The 17,185-nt window shown below is 46.8% G+C and overlaps 1 pseudogene; it reads left to right on the top strand.

Annotated features, from left to right (window-relative positions):
* Positions 1–14,891, top strand: part of LOC127918150 (cadherin-23-like) — a 30,649-nt pseudogene extending 15,758 nt beyond the window's left edge.
* Positions 14,892–17,185: the final 2,294 nt, after the last annotated feature.

Genomic DNA, 17,185 nt, shown 5'->3' with positions numbered 1-17,185 from the left:
GATAGGGCTGGGCTAAAACAAAAGCCTCTATCTCTCTCTCTCTCTTTCTCTCTATGGTGTATCAGATGCCTTCTCTCTGGAGGCTGACACGGGCCTGGTGCGTTCTCTCCGTCTGCTGCAGTCCTTTGAGTGCTTTAACCTGACGGTGGTGGCTACAGACCAGGGCAAACCACCCCTCTGGGGCACCGCCACCTTACACATCATCATCATAGATGTCAACGACAACAGGCCCATGTTCGTCAGGCCCACAAACGGCACCATCATGCACATCATGGAGGTGTGTGTATATGTTTGCAAGTGCATGTTGGTGGTACTACAGTATGGTGTTAGAAGTCCCTAGCAGTATAGTAAAAATGTAATAACAGATTATATATTTTTTTGCATGTATGAAGCTGTTGCTCAACTACACAGTGCTACTGTAAAAATATCTGCTGTTGTAGTTATAGTGCATACAAACAGGATATCTCAAATCTCAATGATGTCTGCCCCCCCTTGTAGGAGCAGGCCCCAGGCCTGCTGGTGTACGAGGTGTTTGCGACAGATGGGGATGAGGGGGTGAATGGAGAGGTGCGCTATGCATTCCTCCAGACAGGTGCTAGGAACAGAGATTGGGAGAACTTCCACATTGACACTATTACAGGAGTTATCACCACCGCCGTCAAACTGGACCGAGAGAAGCAGGCCCTGCACAGCGTGAGTGGACTGACAAGACACGACCTAGGGCCCAATTCTAACCATACATATGCACTTGTTGCTGGTGACAACCTGAATCATACCTTGAGGTCAATGGAAAAAATGCAAAGTTTGCAAAGGCCTGGCAGATTTCTGGTTAGGATTCAGCCCAGACAGGAATGAACAAGCTGATATGCAACTTATAAACCTACACAGTAATGGAGTGTGTGTGTGTGTGTGTGTGTGTGTGTGTGTGTGTGTGTGTGTGTGTGTGTGTGTGTGTGTGTGTGTGTGTGTGTGTGTGTGTGTGTGTGTGTGTGTGTGTGTGTGTGTGTGTGTGTGTGTGTGTGTGTGTGTGTGTGTGTGTGTGCGCACGCTCATGCAAATTTTACATTTACATTTAAGTCATTTAGCAGACGCTCTTATCCAGAGCGACTTACAAATTGGTGCATTCACCTTATGACATCCAGTGGAACAGCCACTTTACAATAGTGCATCTAAATCTTTTAAGGGGGGTGAGAAGGATTACTTTATCCTATCCTAGGTATTCCTTAAAGAGGTGGGGTTTCAGGTGTCTCCGGAAGGTGGTGATTGACTCCGCTGTCCTGGCGTCGTGAGGGAGTTTGTTCCACCATTGGGGGCCAGAGCAGCGAACAGTTTTGACTGGGCTGAGCGGGAACTGTACTTCCTCAGTGGTAGGGAGGCGAGCAGGCCAGAGGTGGATGAACGCAGTGCCCTTGTTTGGGTGTAGGGCCTGATCAGAGCCTGGAGGTACTGAGGTGCCGTTCCCCTCACAGCTCCGTAGGCAAGCACCATGGTCTTGTAGCGGATGCGAGCTTCAACTGGAAGCCAGTGGAGAGAGCGGAGGAGCGGGGTGACGTGAGAGAACTTGGGAAGGTTGAACACCAGACGGGCTGCGGCGTTCTGGATGAGTTGTAGGGGTTTAATGGCACAGGCAGGGAGCCCAGCCAACAGCGAGTTGCAGTAATCCAGACGGGAGATGACAAGTGCCTGGATTAGGACCTGCGCCGCTTCCTGTGTGAGGCAGGGTCGTACTCTGCGGATGTTGTAGAGCATGAACCTACAGGAACGGGCCACCGCCTTGATGTTAGTTGAGAATGACAGGGTGTTGTCCAGGATCACGCCAAGGTTCTTAGCGCTCTGGGAGGAGGACACAATGGAGTTGTCAACCGTGATGGCGAGATCATGGAACGGGCAGTCCTTCCCCGGGAGGAAGAGCAGCTCCGTCTTCAGCTTGAGGTGGTGATCCGTCATCCACACTGATATGTCTGCCAGACATGCAGAGATGCGATTCGCCACCTGGTCATCAGAAGGGGGAAAGGAGAAGATTAATTGTGTGTCGTCTGCATAGCAATGATAGGAGAGACCATGTGAGGTTATGACAGAGCCAAGTGACTTGGTGTATAGCGAGAATAGGAGAGGGCCTAGAACAGAGCCCTGGGGACACCAGTGGTGAGAGCGCGTGGTGAGGAGACAGATTCTCGCCACGCCACCTGGTAGGAGCGACCTGTCAGGTAGGACGCAATCCAAGCGTGGGCCGCGCCGGAGATGCCCAACTCGGAGAGGGTGGAGAGGAGGATCTGATGGTTCACAGTATCGAAGGCAGCCGATAGGTCTAGAGGTCAGAGGAGAGAGAGTTAGCCAACTAGAAGGATGAGAGCAGAGGAGAGAGAGTTAGCTTTAGCAGTGCGGAGCGCCTCCGTGATACAGAGAAGAGCAGTCTCAGTTGAATGACTAGTCTTGAAACCTGACTGATTTGGATCAAGAAGGTCATTTGGAGAGAAAAGAAAGAAGGGATACTGGTCTGTAGTTGTTGACATCGGAGGGATCGAGTGTAGGTTTTTTCAGAAGGGGTGCAACTCTCGCTCTTTTGAAGACGGAAGGGACGTAGCCAGCGGTCAGGGATGAGTTGATGAGCGAGGTGAGGTAAGGGAGAAGGTCTCCGGAAATGGTCTGGAGAAGAGAGGAGGGGATAGGGTCAAGCGGGCAGGTTGTTGGGTGGCCGGCCGTCACAAGACGCAAGATTTCATCTGGAGAGAGAGGGGAGAAAGAGGTCAGAGCACAGGGTAGGGCAGTGTGAGCAGAACCAGCGGTGTCGTTTGACTTAGCAAACGAGGATCGGATGTCGTCGACCTTCTTTTCAAAATGGTTGACGAAGTCATCTGCAGAGAGGGAGGATGGGGGGAGGGGGAGGAGGATTCAGGAGGGAGGAGAAGGTGGCAAAGAGCTTCCTAGGGTTAGAAGCAGATGCTTGGAATTTAGAGTGGTAGAAAGTGGCTTTAGCAGCAGAGACAGAGGAGGAAAATGTAGAGAGGAGGGAGTGAAAGGATGCCAGGTCCGCAGGGAGGCGAGTTTTCCTCCATTTCCTCTCGGCTGCCCGGAGCCCTGTTCTGTGAGCTCGCAATGAGTCGTCGAGCCACGGAGCGGGAGGGGAGGACCGAGCCGGCCTGGAGGATAGGGGACATAGAGAGTCAAAGGATGCAGAAAGGGAGGAGAGGAGGGTTGAGGAGGCAGAATCAGGAGATAGGTTGGAGAAGGTTTGAGCAGAGGGAAGAGATGATAGGATGGAAGAGGAGAGAGTAGCGGAGGAGAGAGAGCGAAGGTTGGGACGGCGCGATACCATCCGAGTAGGGGCAGTGTGGGAAGTGTTGGATGAGAGCGAGAGGGAAAAGGATACAATGTAGTGGTCGGAGACTTGGAGGGGAGTTGCAATGAGGTTAGTGGAAGAACAGCATCTAGTAAAGATGAGGTCGAGCGTATTGCCTGCCTTGTGAGTAGGGGGAAGGTGAGAGGGTGAGGTCAAAAGAGGAGAGGAGTGGAAAGAAGGAGGCAGAGAGGAATGAGGCAAAGGTAGACGTGGGGAGGTTAAAGTCGCCCAGAACTGTGAGAGGTGAGCCATCCTCAGGAAAGGAGCTTATCAAGGCATCAAGCTCATTGATGAACTCTCCGATGGGACCTGGAGGGCGATAAATGATAAGGATGTTAAGCTTGAAAGGGCTGGTAACTGTGACAGCATGAAATTCAAAGGAGGCGATAGACAGATGGGTAAGGGGAGAAAGAGAGAATGACCACTTGGGAGAGATGAGGATCCCGGTGCCACCACCCCGCTGACCAGAAGCTCTCGGGGTGTACGAGAACACGTGGGCGGACGAAGAGAGAGCAGTAGGAGTAGCAGTGTTATCTGTGGTGATCCATGTTTCCGTCAGTGCCAAGAAGTCGAGGGACTGGAGGGAGGCATAGGCTGAGATGAACTCTGCCTTGTTGGCCGCAGATCGGCAGTTCCAGAGGCTACCGGAGACCTGGAACTCCACGTGGGTCGTGCGCGCTGGGACCACCAGATTAGGGTGGCCGCGGCCACGCGGTGTGGAGCGTTTGTATGGTCTGGGCAGAGAGGAGAGAACAGGGATAGACAGACACATAGTTGACAGGCTACAGAAGAGGCTACGCTAATGCAAGGAGATTGGAATGACAAGTGGACTACACGTCTCGAATGTTCAGAAAGTTAAGCTTACGTAGCAAGAATCTTATTGACTAAAATTATTAAAATGATACAGTACTGCTGAAGTAGGCTAGCTGGCAGTGGCTGCGTTGTTGACTTTGTAGGCTAGCTGGCAGTGGCTGCGTTGTTGACACTACACTAATCAAGTCGTTCCGTTGAGTGTAATAGTTTCTACAGTGCTGCTATTCGGGGGCTAGCTGGCTAGCTAGCAGTGTTGATTACGTTACGTTGCGTAAAAGAACGACAATAGCTGGCTAGCTAACCTAGAAAATCGCTCTAGACTACACAATTATCTTTGATACACAGACGGCTATGTAGCTAGCTATGTAGCTAGCTACGATCAAACAAATCAAACCGTTGTGCTGTAATGAAATGAAATGAAAATGTGATACTACCTGTGGAGCGAAGCTGAATGCGACCGGGTTGTTGAGTGTGGAAGTTCTATTCAGTAGACGTTGGCTAGCTGTTGGCTAGCTAGCAGTGTCTCCTACGTTAAGGACGACAAATAGCTGGCTAGCTAACCTCGGTAAATTAAGATAATCACTCTAAGACTACACGCTCTAAACTACACAATTATCTTGGATACGAAGACAGCAAAGACAACTATGTAGCTAGCTAACACTACACTAATCAAGTCGTTCAGTTGAGTGTAATAGTTTCTACAGTGCTGCTATTCGGTAGACGGTGGACGTTTGCTAGCTGGCTAGCTGCTGGGCAGATAGCAGTGTAGACTACGTTAGGACGACGAAATACGAAGTTGCAATAGAAGTGCTGACTGTTTCACTTTGTTGTCCTCTTTCTTTTCCTTTTTCTTCTGTCCTTCTTTTGTCCTTATTTTGTCTTCCTTTCTTCTGTTAACTAGATATTTTTTGTTGTTATTCTTTGTAAGCTAGCACATGGGTGTATGTGTGTGCATGCTTGTGTGTATGTATGTGTATTGTTTATGTCTGACTAATAGAAGGTGTCCTGTCCCTCAGCTGATTGTTGTGGCCTATGACCTAGGTCAGCCCGTGCCTTATGAGACAACCCAGCCCCTACAGGTGGCGCTGTTGGACATCGATGACAACGAGCCTGTCTTCTTCAAGCCCCCGGTGAGTGGAGGAGAGTTAGAGAGCTTGTCCGTGTCTCATTTGAGGAAGATGTTCCCTCCACTCTGCCCTAATTCACATTCATCTTCCTGAAATGAAACATAGCCCTGGACTCCTCAGCTATAAATCAAACTCTGGGTTTATACCTTACCACTAAGTGATACTAAACGGCAGAATATTCTTTCCGTACCAAGCATGTTTGTGTGATCAAACCACCTTTTCAAATCTCTAGATATCTCTCCCTTCATATTTGTTTTTTATTTGGTATTTTGTGTACTGGTGTTTGTATATTAGTCAATAACCTCATTTACACCTGGCACTAGCATGCGTCCTTTTTCCTGATCTTGCCCACATTTTCATAAATATGTCTACACATGGTATTAAATTGTGTCTCATATTTGTCCACTGTGTCTGCATTGTGACCAGATTCTATGGGATTATGGTGATTTACAGTACCTCAAACAGAACACTTTGTATGGAAAATTCTTAGAGACTTACCCAGAAAGACCCGAAGCTGTAATCGCAACAAAGGTGCTTCTACAAAGTATTGACTCAGGATTGTAAATACTTATGTAAATGAGATATTTCTATCTATTTAATCCATTTTAAATTCAGGCTGTAACACAACAACCTTGGAATAAGACAAGGAGGTATGAATACTTTCTGAAAGCACTGTAAATGGTTTCACTGTCCAGATCCATCTACACTTGTAAGATATCATGACACAATGTGTGCCTGACTACCTCCGGAGGTGGTCATGAAGATCTGGTCACAATCAGATCACAATGCGTCGTTTAATCGTTTACACCTGTCTGAAAATGTGGGCACAATCTGAATGTGGACAAGATCAGGACAAAGGATGCATGTTAGAACCAGGTGTCGTGTCTTTACTATCATTAACTGAAGACTGATAGTTTTTATCAAAGATTCTCTGTAATTATTTATTACGCGATCAACTGATTAATCATGTAAATAATTAACTAATAAGTCGGGGCACCAAGGAAAAATATTCAGATTACAAAGTTATCATTTCCTAAAATAACTTTTCAGATATTTTATCTGATCAATTAATCTTCGAATTAATGAATTATTTTCTTTACCTCACGTTAGTCTCATTCCAAATGTTGTAAATTGTTGATTTTCTGCACGAACCCAGTCTTCACTATGAGTCATCCATACATCAATTGTGTTAAATAATGTATTTATTACTAACTAAGTAATTCACCAAAATGCATAAACAAACAAACAAGGTAAATGTGGTTACATGAAATGATAGGAGAATGTGCCCTAGTGGGCTAAACCGGCACGGTGGCTTGTTAGACAAAAGGGGAAGTGGGGGTTGACTAAGAAGTCACTACAGAGTGATAATTATAACAATTGAAATGCTAATCCTTTGCACATGAACGCTCACTCATTCGGGAACAATTGCAATCAATATATATATTTACCCTCAGTGTGTCGTCTTGATCGCTGGTGACAAGTTCATTTATTTTGTAGAATTGTCCGTCTCTCTCCCTCTCTCTCTCGGTTGTGGTTAGAGGATGGTTCAGAGTGACATTCATTATAGAATGGTTGTTTCAGCGGTTGTCGTTCTTCGCGTTCAATGATACCGAATTCCTAGCTGCAGACTAGTAATTAATATCAAAGACTTGTTCTTATTCTTTCGGTGTCGATAGTCTAAGAGTTTAACCACGTGGTATGGTTAAAATATTCAGCAATGGTCTACAACCTTTGTCCTCTGAATGGAGAAAAACATGGTCTGCAACCTTTAGCCATCTCGTAAATTGAGGTAAGCTCGGTCTACTGATAATTTCAGAATGGCAGAATGGCAGAAAAGTGGCTGTCCCAGTAAGCCTGACCCTAACTGGGCTCAGGGGCGGTTCTCTGATTTAGTTCAAATCAAAAGGGAATTGTATTTTTCTCCATTAAACAGTCCAAAATCATATTACACATTTATACAAACCGTATCATACTCACTCATTAATCTTATACAACAATTAGATGTAAACCTCATATCTGAGGCTATTATATAAACAGTGTTATGTCTCACTCCAAACGTCGTAAATTGTTGGTTATCTGCACGAACCCAGTTTTCACTATGAGTCATCCATACATCAATTGTGTTAAATCATTTATTTATTACTAACTAAGTAATTCACAGAAATGCATAAACAAACAAGGTAAATGTGGTTACATGAAATGATAGGAGAATGTGCCCTAGTGGGCTAAACCGGCATGGCGGCTTTTTAGACAAAAGGGGAAGTGGGGGTCGACTAAGAAGTCATGTGGCCACACCGTCTCCCATGAGCTTCCCAAGTTGTGACAAACGGACCAGTTCATAGCTGGATTCTTCACCAATCTTTTATACTTTCTCCGGAACATGAAATGTGTTCGTATCTCAAGTTCTGTGAGGTGGAAGGATTTCCTTTGTTCTCCATGAAAATCTACGTCATGACACAGGTATAAACGGGGCTAATGTGTTGGTTTCATATGTGTGACGATTTTGTCTTACGTCTGGCTCATGTATCTGTGTGCGTGTGTGTGCATGCATGCCTGTCTGTCTGTCTGGTTCGCTCTCAGCGAGGCAGCCTACCGTACCAGACCCTGTCTGTGGCAGAGCACTCTACTCCAGGGACAGTAGTGGGTAATGTGAAAGGAGCTGTGGACGCCGACGAAGGCTCAAACGCTGTAGTCTACTACTTCATAGCAGGTCTGTGGAGAAGACAACACAACACTACAGACACACACACACACAAACACACTGATTCATCCATACCGGACCATATAGAAATATCACTCCATTATTACTAATACTGAATAATGAAATACCTTTTTGGCTTCTGCCTGTTACTGTCCCTTCTATGAATGGATGTAACACTGATTTCCACCCCTGCCCTTTAGGGGGAGATACTGAGGGGAACTTTGGCCTGAACCCAGGGGGCATACTGAAGGTGAAGAAGGATCTGGATCGTGAGTACATCTCAGTATACTCCATCATCGTCAAGGCCTCCAGCCACAGGAATTGGGTCCCACCCAGGGATCAGAGGTCAGCCCGGGGCAGAGCCCTTGACCCCAGCCATGACCCCACCCTGCAGGAGATCAGAATCTACCTGGAGGACATCAACGACCAGCCACCGCGCTTCACCAAGCTGGAGTACACTGCAGGTACTGTACATAAAACTGGGGTGGGGGTTTGTGATTCTATGTGCATGTGTGTGAATTGATAATATTGTGCTGCTCTCAATAACCAGTTCTCTCTCTCTCTTTCATCCTCTCTCTTTGTGTCCCCCTTCCCCTCTCTCTCTCTTTTAGGTGTGGCAGCTGATGCCAAGGTGGGCTCAGATCTGATCCGGGTACAGGCCATAGACAACGACATAGGGAACAACAGCCTGGTGCTGTACCATGTCCTGTCCATTCGCTACATTAAACTCCAGTCCAATGACTCTGAGGACATAGGAAATGTCTTCATCATAGGTCAGCCACTGCCTACTGCCTAGCATGACTATTATCTGTGTTTGTGTGGTATCCCTTGTTAATCCTTGATAACCAATGTTGGGATCAATTCCATTTCAATTAAAAATTGAGGCAATTCATTGAATTGAAATAGAATTGCCCCCACTATTACTCATTGATAACTAAGGTTGGGATCAGATCCATTTCAAGTATGGTGAACATATTGACAGAAATTAAATTGGCCCTAACCATGTTGATAAATCTTTCTCCCTTCAAAGTCTCCTTACCAGTCCTTTATAACAACGGTTGGGATCAATTTTTAATATAAATTCAGATAATGAATTTACTACTGTAAATTGACTGAATTGAAAAGGAATGGGCCTCAACCCGATTGATAACTGTGAATCACAATGGAATTGACCCTGAACCTTAGGAGAGACAGATGGGATCATCCGCACCTTTGACCTGTTCACGGCCTACGACCCGGGCTACTTCATGGTGGAGGTATTGGCACGGGACCTGGCGGGCCACAGTGACATCACAATGGTGGACATCTACATCCTGCGGGACAACCAGCGGGTGAAGATCATCATCAACGAGATACCCGAGCGGGTTCAACAGTTCCAGGAGGAGTTTATCAGCCTGCTATCCAACATCACCAGAGCCATAGTCAACACGGACGATATGCAGGTAGGTGGGGTTGGGGGATGTGGAGGATGTGTGTGTCTCTGTGCAGGTGTGTGTGTTGCATGCATGCTAGTGTATGAAATTACGTATGAAATGTGTGTGTCCCACTATCCCCCTTGTCATCTCCTCCTCTGTTTCTGCTCAGTTCCACGTGGACAAGAAAGGCAGAGTGAATTTTGCCCAGACAGACATGCTCATACATGTGGTCAACAAGCAGACCAACCGCATCCTGGACGTGGAAAAGTCAGTTGCTGCCTGGCAGTATAATTTATTATCATGTTATTACCTATAGAAATGTAATTGCTAGAACGGACATTCCCCATATTTAGTGTCGCCATGAATTTTCCGGTCAAATTGCAGTGGTCTGAGGGTGCTTTGTCCCTTCTAGTAATTATACTTCTATGTCATTACATTGTTACTACACTAAAATCATGCTGTATAAGTCTACACCTCTCTATGCTAAGCCCATTGTCTCTCCTTCCCTGGTCTTGTGATTGACAGGGTGATTCAGATGATTGACGAGAACAAGGACCAGCTGAGGAACCTGTTCAGGAATTACAACATCCTGGACGTCCAGCCTGCCATCAGTAGGAGAACACCTGATGACCTCACAACGCTACAGATGGCCATCATTATCCTAGCTGTGTTGCTCTTCTTGGCAGCCATGTTGTTCATCTTCACGAACTGGTACTATCGCACAGTGTAAGATCTGTAATTGTCAAACATATTATACCAATCCACTTTAACTTCTACAATCCAATAATAATACTCATACTAAAACCACTCCATTGTACAATATGCTCTTATGTATCAAAGTATTGATTGTTCTTTCAGTTCATCTCAATTGTCAATTACTTTTTCTTTCAATTGAATTTGTAATGGTGTTACTTCACACTGGCTATGATAGGAGACACTACTTTGACTTGGCTATGTAAACATGTTAATCATCTCACCTGTTTGTGTGTTGTTCTGTGCTACAGACACAAGAGGAAGCTGAAAGCCATTGTAGCAGGATCCACAGGTGAGTGAGTGAGTGAGTGAGTGAGTGAGTGAGTGAGTGAGTGAGTGAGTGAGTGAGTGAGTGAGTGAGTGAGTGAGTGAGTGAGTGAGTGAGTGAGTGAGTGAGTGAGTGAGTGAGTGAGAAATTGAGACTGCATGCAGAATTGTGCAAAAATATCCTCTGTATACAACGTAGAACAACAAATAATGCATGCAGAGCAGAATTAGGCCAATACCCACTAATTATCCAGAAAAGAGCCATTAAATTCTACAACCACCTAAAAGGAAGTGATTCCCAAACCTTCCATAACAAAGCCATCACCAATAGAGAGATGAACCTGGAGAAGAGTCCCCTAAGCAAGCTGGTCCTGGGGCTCTGTTCACAAACACACCCCACAGAGCCCCAGGACAGCAGCACAATTAGACCCAAGCAAATCATGAGAAAACAAAAAGATAATTACTTGACACATTGGAAATAATTAATTAAACCGAGACTACACAGTGACAGAATACCTGACCACTGTGACTGACCTAAACTTAAGGAAAGCTTTGACTATGTACAGACTCAGTGAGCATAGCCTTGCTATTGAGAAAGGCCGCCGTAGGGAGACATGGCTCTCAAGAGAAGACAGGCTATGTGCACACTGCCCACAAAATGAGGTGGAAACTGAGCTGCACTTCCTAACCTCCTGCCCAATGTATGGCCATATTAGACACATATTTCCCTCAGATTACACAGATCCACAAAGAATTTGAAAACAAACCCAATTTTGATAAACTCCCATATCTACTGGGTGAAATTCCACAGTGTGCCATCACAGCAGCAAGATTTGTGACCTGTTGCCACAATAAAAGGGCAACCAGTGAAGAACAAACACCATTGTAAATACAACCAATATTTATGCTAATTTATTTTCCCTTGTGTACTTTAACCATTTGTACATTGTTACAACACTGTATATATACACTTCTGTATGTGTAATGTTAACTGTTTATTTCACTTTTGTATATTACCTACCTCACTTGCTTTGGCAATGTTAACACATGTTTACATGCCAATAAAGTTTTAGTTAGTTAGTTCACCTGTCTGTTTTTCAGGAAACCAAGGTCTAATGGACATCTTGGATATGCCCAACACCAATATATATTCATTTGAGGGGTGAGACAATCCATATTACAGTGTGAATTTTATTTTAGACATCCTTAAAATATTTAAAAACCTACTTTGTTGCACTTTACATTTACATTTACATTTAAGTCATTTAGCAGACGCTCTTATCCAGAGCGACTTACAAATTGGTGCATTCACCTTATGACATCCAGTAGAATAGTCACTTTACAATAGTGCATCTAAATCTTAAAGGGGGGTGAGAAGGATTACTTATCCTATCCTAGGTATTCCTTAAAGAGGTGGGGTTTCAGGTGTCTCCGGAAGGTGGTGATTGACTCCGCTGTCCTGGTGTCGTGAGGGAGTTTGTTCCACCATTGGGGGCCAGAGCAGCGAACAGTTTAGACTGGGCTGAGCGGGAACTGTACTTCCTCAGTGGTAGGGAGGCGAGCAGGCCAGAGGTGGATGAACGCAGTGCCCTTGTTTGGGTGTAGGGCCTGATCAGAGCCTGGAGGTACTGAGGTGCCGTTCCCCTCACAGCTCCGTAGGCAAGCACCATGGTCTTGTAGCAGATGCGAGCTTCAACTGGAAGCCAGTGGAGAGAGCGGAGGAGCGGGGTGACGTGAGAGAACTTGGGAAGGTTGAACACCAGACGGGCTGCGGCGTTCTGGATGAGTTGTAGGGGTTTAATGGCACAGGCAGGGAGCCCAGCCAACAGCGAGTTGCAGTAGTCCAGACGGGAGATGACAAGTGCCTGGATTAGGACCTGCGCCGCTTCCTGTGTGAGGCAGGGTCGTACTCTGCGGATGTTGTAGAGCATGAACCTACAGGAACGGGCCACCGCCTTGATGTTAGTTGAGAAACGACAGGGTGTTGTCCAGGATCACGCCAAGGTTCTTAGCGCTCTGGGAGGAGGACACAATGGAGTTGTCAACCGTGATGGCGAGATCATGGAACGGGCAGTCCTTCCCCGGGAGGAAGAGCAGCTCCGTCTTGCCGAGGTTCAGCTTGAGGTGGTGATCCGTCATCCACACTGATATGTCTGCCAGACATGCAGAGATGCGATTCGCCACCTGGTCATCAGAAGGGGGAAAGGAGAAGATTAATTGTGTGTCGTCTGCATAGCAATGATAGGAGAGACCGTGTGAGGTTATGACAGAGCCAAGTGACTTGGTGTATAGCGAGAATAGGAGAGGGCCTAGAACAGAGCCCTGGGGACACCAGTGGTGAGAGCGCGTGGTGAGGAGACAGATTCTCGCCACGCCACCTGGTAGGAGCGACCTGTCAGGTAGGACGCAATCCAAGCGTGGGCCGTGCCGGAGATGCCCAACTCGGAGAGGGTGGAGAGGAGGATCTGATGGTTCACAGTATCGAAGGCAGCCGATAGGTCTAGAAGGATGAGAGCAGAGGAGAGAGAGTTAGCTTTAGCGGTGCGGAGCGCCTCCGTGATACAGAGAAGAGCAGTCTCAGTTGAATGACTAGTCTTGAAACCTGACTGATTTGGATCAAGAAGGTCATTCAGAGAGAGATAGCGGGAGAGCTGGCCAAGGACGGCACGTTCAAGAGTTTTGGAGAGAAAAGAAAGAAGGGATACTGGTCTGTAGTTGTTGACATCGGAGGGATTGAGTGTAGGTTTTTTCAGAAGGGGTGCAACTCTCGCTCTCTTGAGGACGGAAGGGACGTAGCCAGCGGTCAGGGATGAGTTGATGAGCGAGGTGAGGTAGGGGAGAAGGTCTCCGGAAATGGTCTGGAGAAGAGAGGAGGGGATAGGGTCAAGCGGGCAGGTTGTTGGGCGGCCGGCCGTCACAAGACGCGAGATTTCATCTGGAGAGAGAGAGGAGAAAGAGGTCAGAGCACAGGGTAGGGCAGTGTGAGCAGAACCAGCGGTGCCGTTTGACTTAGCAAGCGAGGATCGGATGTCGTCGACCTTCTTTTCAAAATGGTTGACGAAGTCATCTGCAGAGAGGGGAGGAGGGGGGAGGATTCAGGAGTGAGGAGAAGGTGGCAAAGAGCTTCCTAGGGTTAGAGGCAGATGCTTGGAATTTAGAGTGGTAGAAAATGGCTTTAGCAGCAGAGACAGAGGAGGAAAATGTAGAGAGGAGGGAGTGAAAGGATGCCAGGTCCGCAGGGAGGCGAGTTTTCCTCCATTTCCGCTCAGCTGCCCGGAGCCCTGTTCTGTGAGCTCGCAATGAGTCGTCAGAGCCACGGGGCGGGAGGGGAGGACCGCGCCGGCCTGGAGGATAGGGGACATAGAGAGTCAAAGGATGTAGAAAGGGAGGAGAGGAGGGTTGAGGAGGCAGAATCAGGAGATAGGTTGGAGAAGGTATGAGCAGAGGGAAGAGATGATAGGATGGAAGAGGAGAGAGTAGCGGGGGAGATAGAGCGAAGGTTGGGACGGCGCGATACCATCCGATACCATTACTTATTTCATTGATATGTCTGTGGCGGCTTATTCCTTTTGCAAGCTCACAGTTGTGTATACATTATCTAATAAGACTGGTGAAGTGTTAGCTGTGTGTGGTTAAGACTGTGTTGTTGACACTCAGGGCCAACCCTGTTTGGCTGGACCCTTTCTGTCGGAACCTGGAGCTAGCTGCCCAGGCAGATAATGAAGAAGACCTGCCAGTGAACCTCAGTGAGATCACTGACCTGTGGAACAGCCCTGCTCGGACTCACGTGAGTACAGCTATCTACATATGTTCATCTATTTCTATGAGTACAGCCATTTATGTTTATATTAATTTATCCAACTTGATGAATTTCTATGAGTACAGCGAGTTATATTTGTTAATAAGTACTGTGTCCAACCATGGGGCTTGTGAATATCCACTATACTGCACACAGAACACCACACTACACAGGATTGTGCTACAGTATTGTGCTACTAACACCATAGGGAAGATGAAACCACCATCTGTCTCAGGTTTACATGAGCTCCAATTAGTCATCATGTCTCTGCCCTCCAAGTGATCCACAGGCCGGGATTCAATCAAAGGCACATTGTTGACAAGCGCACTGCACTTTACTTTTAAAGGTAATTTATGCCGACTGCTGCATTTAACGTGAATGCGATGTCCGCAAACATCATGGAAATTGCCGCATTTTCGACAGTGCAGTACGCATTTCATTGAATCCCGACCAAAGTCAGCTCTGGATCTTTTTGTCTCTCCTATCCCCAGTGATGTTCGAAGACAGGCGTTAGTGTTTAACTGAAGTGTGTGTGTGTTTTGCATTACACCCTGCAGGGAACGTTTGGCCGCGAGCCCCAGGCCAAGCCTGAGGATGACCGTTACCTGAGGGCAGCCATCCAGGAGTACGACAATGTCGCCAAGCTGGGCCAGATCATGAGGAGGGGCCCATTAAGGTGAGGAACACACACACATGTGTCCTCTCTGGTGGCAGAGTCCACATACAGTGGGGCAAAAAAGTATTTAGTCAGCCACCAATTGTGCAAGTTCTCCCACTTAAAAGATGAGAGGCCTGTAATTTTCATCATAGGTACACTTCAACTATGACAGACAAAATGAGGAAAAAAATCCAGAAAATCACATTGTAGGATTTTTAACATTTATTTGCAAATTATGGTGGAAAATAAGTATTTGGTCACCTACAAACAAGCAAGATTTCTGGCTCTCACAGACCTGTAACTTCTTCTTTAAGAGGCTCCTCTGTCCTCCACTCATTACCTGTATTAATGGCACCTGTTTGAACTTGTTATCAGTATAAAAGACATCTGTCCACAACCTCAAACAGTCACACTCCAAACTCCACTATGGCCAAGACCAAAGAGCTGTCAAAGGACACCAGAAAAAAAATGATATACCTGCAGGCTGGGAAGACTGAATCTGCAATAGGTAAGCAGCTTGGTTTGAAGAAATCAACTGTGGGAGCAATTATTAGGAAATGGAAGACATACAAGACCACTGATAATCTCCTCGATCTGGGGCTCCACGCAAGATCTCACCCCGTGGGTTCAAAATTATCACAAGAACGGTGAGCAAAATCCCAGAACCACATGGGGGACCTAGTGAATGACCTGCAGAGAGCTGGGACCAAAGTAACAAAGCCTACCATCAGTAACACACTACGCTGCCAGGACTCAAATCCTGCAGTGCCAGACGTGTCCCCCTGCTTAAGCCAGTAGATGTCCAGGCCCGTCTGAAGTTTGCTAGAGAGCATTTGGATGATCCAGAAGAAGATTGGGAGAATGTCATATGGTCAGATGAAACCAAAATACACTGCTCAAAAAAATAAAGGGAACACTAAAATAACACATCCTAGATCTGAATGAATTAAATATTCTTAGTAAATACTTTTTTCTTTACATAGTTGAATGTGCTGACAACAAAATCACACAAAAATTATCAATGGAAATCAAATTTATCAACCCATGGAGGTCTGGATTTGGAGTCACACTCAAAATTAAAGTGGAAAACCACACAACAGGTTGATCCAACTTTGATGTAATGTCCTTAAAACAAGTCAAAATGAGGCTCAGTAGTGTGTGTGGCCTCCACGTGCCTGTATGACCTCCCTACAACGCCTGGGCATGCTCCTGATGAGGTGGCGGATGTTCTCCTGAGGATCTCCTCCCAGACCTGGACTAAAGCATAAAGGATGGAGTTAGACATGATGTCCCAGATGTGCTCAATTGGATTCAGGTCTGGGGAACGGGCGGGCAGTCCATAGCATCAATGCCTTCCTCTTGCAGGAACTGCTGACACACTCAGCCACATGAGGTCTAGCATTGTCTTGCATTAGGGAGGAACCAGGCCAACCACAACAGCATATGGTCTCACAAGGGGTCTGAGGATCTCATCTCGGTACCTAATGGCAGTCAGGCTACCTCTGGCGAGCACATGGAGGGCTGTGCGCCCCCAAAGAAATGCCACCCCACACCATGACTGAACCACCGCCAAACCGGTCATGCTGGAGGATGTTGCAGGCAGCAGAACGTTCTCCACGGGCGTCTCCAAACTGTCACGTCTGTCACATGGGCTCAGTGTGAACCTGCTTTCATCTGTGAAGAGCACAGGGCGCCAGTGGCGAATTTGCCAATCTTGGTGTTCTCTGGCAAATGCCAAACGCCCTGCACGTGTTGGGCTGTAAAGCTCAACCCCCAGCTGTGGACGCCGGGCCCTCATACCACCCTCATGAAGTCTGTTTCTGACCGTTTGAGCAGACTTGTGGCCTGCTGGAGGTCATTTTGCAGGGCTCTGGGAGTGCTCCTCCTGCTCCTCCTTGCACAAAGACGGAGGTAGCGGTCCTGCTGCTGGGTTGTTGCCCTCCTACGGTCCCCACCTGCAGAACCACCTTTATTGGGGGTGTCTTGCTAAATGCCTATAATTTCCACCTGTTGTCTATTCCATTTGCACAACAGCATATGAAATTTATTGTCAATCAGTGTTGCTTCCTAAGTGGACAGTTTGATTTCACAGAAGTGTGATTGACTTGGAGTTACATTGTGTTGTTTAAGTGTTCCCCTTTATTTTTTTGAGCAGTGTAGAACTTTTTGGTAAAAACTTAACTCGTTGTTGTTTGGACGATAAAGAATGCTGAGTTGCATCCAAAGAACACCATACCTACTGTGAAGCATGGGGTGGAAACATCATGCTTTGGGGCTGTTTTTCTGCAAAGGGACCAGAACGACTGATCCGT

The sequence above is a fragment of the Oncorhynchus keta genome, unplaced genomic scaffold, assembly GCF_023373465.1.
Source record: "Oncorhynchus keta strain PuntledgeMale-10-30-2019 unplaced genomic scaffold, Oket_V2 Un_contig_1340_pilon_pilon, whole genome shotgun sequence".
Lineage (NCBI taxonomy): Eukaryota > Metazoa > Chordata > Actinopteri > Salmoniformes > Salmonidae > Oncorhynchus > Oncorhynchus keta.
The sequence above is the reverse complement of the archived record's forward strand: the minus strand, read 5'-3'. Positions and strand labels throughout refer to the sequence as shown.